The sequence below is a fragment of the Mastomys coucha genome, unplaced genomic scaffold (genome assembly GCF_008632895.1).
Source record: "Mastomys coucha isolate ucsf_1 unplaced genomic scaffold, UCSF_Mcou_1 pScaffold21, whole genome shotgun sequence".
In the NCBI taxonomy this organism is placed as follows: Eukaryota; Metazoa; Chordata; class Mammalia; order Rodentia; family Muridae; genus Mastomys; species Mastomys coucha.
The window spans coordinates 91,842,274-91,848,065 of NW_022196904.1; positions in this window are offsets into that span (position 1 = coordinate 91,842,274).

Here is a 5,792-nt window from a genome sequence, read left to right on the forward strand (position 1 = left end):
TATGGTCTGTCCAATCAGAACCTTGACTTCTTTTTTTTTTTTTTTTTTTTTTTTTTTTTTTTGGTTTTTCGAGACAGGGTTTCTCTCTATAGCCCTGGCTGTCCTGGAACTCACTTTGTAGACCAGGCTGGCCTCGAACTCGGAGATCCACCTGCCTCTGCCTCCCAAGTGCTGGGATTAAAGGCGTGCGCCACCACCGCCCGGCTTGAACCTTGACTTCTTAAATCTATAAATTTGAAATTATTTTAGTTGAAGTCTGATAGGCATTAAATAAAGTGCGTGAAACTTAGGTTTAGCTCAATTAAGTTTGACAGCTACATGTACCCACTAACTAACTACTTTTGATACCAGTTAGGAGGACAATACCAGAAGGCTTCCTAATGCCCCACTCGATCCATTGTCCACTTTACCTGTCATCTTTCTTTTTAACTTCTGTTGAAATAATTATCAATTCTTATTTTTGAACTTTCTATAAATAGAACCATGCAAATGATGCTATTTTGTTGGGAGTTTTTCCAATTATATGTAGATCTCTCAGAAAACTCAGCTATTTAATTAAGTTTGAGCTAATTTAAATTTATTCAGCTAACATTATTTCATATTTTATATTTTATATAGTCACCAATCACTTACTTTTAATTAAAACTTTAAACTCTAGGAGATGCCCCAGTTCTTGTGAATCTGAAAGTTGGAACTCTTATGTTGTAGCACTAAACCCTCGCTTTGTTCATGAATATGGAAACTTCTTTTGTGGTGATAGTCATTGAGTCAAATTATAAGCTTCTGATAAGCTCATGTGGCCTGGCTCTTAATCTGAATTTGATTTGCTATGGGATCCCAGCAATATACATAAATATGTCAATTCTAAGACTGTATCACACATTCCTGTAAATATTTGTGTAAATATTTGTGAAAGACATGTTTGTCTTCTAGATAGATAAGTCTTAGAAGTTTGGATAAGCTCTTTAAGTTTATAGAGAGATGACATTGGGAATCACAGAATAAAGGACTTTAGAGTCTGTTATTATAAACCAAACCACATTGTCTGATGATAGTCATAGTGGTGGTAACTAAGATATAATCTTGGTTCAATTAATAATATTGTTTTCTACTAATAAATGGAGTAAATGTGAGATACATATCTTTGTTATTAAACATAAAATTACTTAAAACATCTAATGTCCAGACTTAAAACACGTATTTTAAGAATGTATTATCTCCTTGATGCTGGAGGAGTGGGGCGGGAGAACTTGGGTGGGTGGGAGAGCACCCTCAGATAGGCAAAGGGGAGGGAGGTTGTGGGATAGGGCACTTGTAGAGGGGTAACCAGAAAGTGAGATATCATTTGAGATGTAAATGAATGGGATGATTAATAATTTAAAAACGAGTGTTACCTACTTTGTGGCCTGTATTTAAATTGGTTGGAGTAACTTTTAACAAGTAATAGGTTTGGCAAAATGTGAATATACAAAGTAGTGCATTTTGAAAATTACTTATTTACTATAAAAGCCAAATACATTTCATTCAGATTTGTGTTGATTATGTAATAGAAGACCTCCATGGTCATTTCAATGAATTATGCCTACTTGTAAACACTTTTAGTATCTAACTACACTGCTCACTTATGGACATAGATGAAGATGAGTTTGCCTATTTGTACAAAGTATTGTTTGTTACAAATTTAAAATCCTCAGGCACTACAAGGACAACACTTTTTACTTTTTTCATGCTTTTTATTTTAAAGAATTACTGTTCCAAGACTAATATTATGAATAGTAAATCCATCTAGATTTTTTAATTTCTTCACTTCCTACTTTCAAGGCAAGCTCAAACACAGTATGACTGCATCAGAATTCGGTCTTCTCCATGGAAAAGACTGTGTATTATACACAGTCTTTGTACTCTGCATTTTCTTTCTCATTTTAGTTATTAGTTCTCCATTAGTTATATGACGGTTATACATATATATCTGCAGACCCATGCAAGTTGCATAAAGTATGTTCCCAAACTCATAAATCTGCATATTCTCACATTGTCCAGTTTTTTGCATACATTTTTGAAGTTAAAATAAAATTACATCATTTCTCTCTTTAATGCCTCCCATGTAACCTCACCCTCCATTTTCTCAAATTCACAACCTCTTTTTCCTTCAGGATTAACCGCCACTTCCTGTTGTGCTGCAGTGTGTCTAGTTCATATCACTGTTTCCCCAGACTTCCATTTCAGAGTAACTTTATTACTAGCACAGTGCAAAAGGAAGCCTTTTCCAGCTCTTCTACTTCTATTAAACTTTCAGCCCTAATAGAGATGAGCAAACATAAGATCTACTGCTAAAACTGAAAATCATCTGAAATCAAATATCACTGAGAGTAATTCCTTTAACTAAGGCATATAGAGGTGATTAAAAATACCCCGGTTCTTCCTTATGCCTACAGGCAAGTATAGACCTCATCAAGGAAACTTCTTTTGCACTAGAGACCATGGCAAAAATCACAACCAATCAAAATGCAGAATTGTGGAGCCCAGTCTCAAAAAATATATCCTGTACCTATGGCTCAGGGAACATTGTAGGTGAAGAAGAGGAAAGAGTCTAAGAGTCAGAGAAGCAGGGGTTTTGCTGTAAGACTGTCTTTTAGTAATGTGAGAAATGCTTAAAAAAGATGTGTCAAACATTTTTTAAAAAGTTTTTTAAAACTTGTAAAATTTTTAGAGTAAAATATGAATTTCCATAAAGAATTTAAATCAGACCATTTTTTTAAAAGATCAACCAGGAAAAGAAATATTTAAATTAAGTTGCAGAAAAAAAATAAACTTGCCCCTAAATTTATCCACATTCCTCAATTACTAAGACTTGGACCCTGTGAACTATAAGGTATGAAAATGTAGAAGGTCATGGTAGGGTGATGGGTCAGAAAGGTCAATAGCAGCAAGATAGCAGTTCCCTAAATGGAATAAGATAAGACTATATAATCAAATGACTAGAGCTGAGGAGAAGGCAAGAAAGAAAATGCTAAGTTCTGAGGATATATGGAGATACTTGAAACAACTTGCAGGGCTGGTAGTATGTAATAGTACATTCTCTTCTAAAAGTGAATTGGCAGTTACCAAAACATTCAGCCCTAAACTCACCATAGGAATCAGAAATTCTACTTCTAGAAACTTTTCAAAGACAAATGAAAGCATATGTATATACACTTATGCATCAGTGTTCATGATAGCATTAGTTATAATAGCCCCAAATTGAGAACAATACAAATCTTATCTGCTGATTGGGGATGAGCAAACTGTGAAGGATCTCTATGACGGAATAGTGTTCAGACAACAAAGGAAAACAAAACTGATATGACTGCAACATGAATGCACTCAGACAAATTATGTAGTATGAAAAACATGTAGTTAGACGATCACACACAGCATCACCGATCTTAAATAAGTAGAAAAGAGAAAACTTTTGGTGTCTGAGCTGTGCGTGTACTGTGTGTGCAGGTTCATATGCTCAGAGACCAGAGGAGGTCATAATGTGTCTGCTCTCACTTTAGTCCTATGAGATAGGGTCTGTTCCTGTAGCTGCAGCTAGGCTGGCGGCCAGCAAGCCTCAGTGATCCACCTATCTCCGACCCACCTCCCCAGGGCTAGGGTTACAGTGTGAATCGCCATACCTGACCTTTTACAAGAATATTTGGGATTCAAACTTGGATCCTTATGCTTGAGTTAACAAACCTTTTTACCTACTGAGCTATGATCCTAGTCTTGAAAGGAAATTTGTTTTGAAGACAGGAAGCAGGTTAGTATTTGTGTCTCTCTAGGGGTGGGAGTTGGACAGCGACCAGGAAACTATTTTGGGTGATGGAAAATGTTCTAAAATTGGGTAGTGGTGATGGTTTCCATTACAAATGCACTAATTTTTAGAATGCATACTTTTTTCTAACACATGTGGAAGACTTTTAAATATAAATCTGTATTTGAAATTTCTCCAGGAAATACTGAACATAGAAAGTAAGTGGACAATATCAATAGGATTTTTGGCAAAATCTAGTGTTCAGTCTTGTTGGTTTCTCTATGAAAAGTAAGCAATAAGCAAAAGTTCAGAAACTACAGCTTCATATAAGCTTTAACAAAAACATATGAAATGCTGCAACTTTTTTGGTTTTGGAGAATGGAACATAAATAGATCAGAAATATTTTTATCTAAAACGTTTGATAGCTATTTACCAACACAGAAAGATTTGTTGTGGTTTCTGCATTATTGTATTAGATACTGACATAAATACGAAGAATTAATTCCTACTTGGGGACAAATAGAATCCTGGAAGAAGTCCAGGTAAGCTAGACCTTAAATCCAGTAGGTATAGACTGAGGTAGTGGATAACAGGAGCTTGATAAACTGACTTGCATAAAACACAAATAAAGCACATCACCAAAATCTATATTGAAGTTATTTCCTGATAGTTAAATAAGTAAATATTTATAAACCACAGACATTTTAGAAAAAAATCCAGGAAAATATTTATATAATTGCATAGTAGAAACAGAACTTCTAATAACAAAACTAAAGCTAAGAGTTAGGGGGTAAATCTTGGAGTTTTTATTTTGGTAAGATATGAAGAATTCTTTTTAGAGCAAAACATCTCCACTTGAAACATATACTATATTTAGTTATATAACATGCTCACTGAAGAAACAATTAAACTTGAGAAGTAGTATCTGTTCCTGTAGGTAACCTCTCACCATACTTCTGTAAGTAACCCCAAATGAAACTCGTTGGCTCAGGAAAAAAAGTGAAATTCATCAAATAACTACTAGTTAATACAGGATAGTTTGACATCATTGACAATCAAAAGAACAACAATGCTGCTTCAGAGTGAAGACTTTATTGATGGCATGGGCTTGATGGGAACAGAGTGATATGGTTCCTGCCCCTGGGACAGGGCCTGGTGTGAACCTCCATGATGCTGCTGTGGATGTCTGTTGATGGCTGTCCTGGGCATAAGGCTTGTTTGTGTAATAATGGAGATATTTTCTGGAACCAGTACTAGCAGTGGAGGACTCTTCTTCCTAGGAATGTCCTCCATGTTAACATAAGTTTTTTGGTTTATAATTCAAATGCAGATAGATTTCTGAGTCCAGGGTCAGCCTAGGACAGAGCAAGCAAGGTTTGGCCCAGGCATGATGGAAATATTAATTTCAGGGCAGGGTCCCACCCAACTTGCTTGTTCTCTGTGCTTAATAAAGACAGAGAGATCTCTGAATTCTTTTGCAAGGTTAAGAAAAAAATGTATGCCTGCTGTCTCTCGAGTATCAAAAGGCTAGGGTGACAGGATGCTGATTCAAAAGATAATCAAAAGGAAATCTGAAGTAAATGACTGAATTGATGTGTAAATAAACAACTGGGTTTCTGGTCTGTAATAGATGAGCTAACAGAACTAGATAATAGTTCTTTAGAATTCTCTCTAGAGAGAGCTGGGCTGTCCGGAGATGTCTGGAGAGCAAAAACAGATCTTCAATAATTTTTTTTTTTCTGACAGGATTTCTAAGTTGGTCGGAAGATCCAGTAATTGTTTATTTTATATCAGCTTTTCTGACTTTGGTCAGAAAATCCATGAGCTATCCAAATAGTTTTTACAAGCTTTACTAGCAGAGAGAGCTCTTTCAACCAGAGGCTTTTTAGAATAGCAAGAAAAAGCTGTCTAGAGCTGAGCACAACACACACACACACACACACACACACACACACACACACACACAGGAAAGAGAAGACAGAGAAAGAGAGAGAGAGAGAGAGAGAGAGAGAG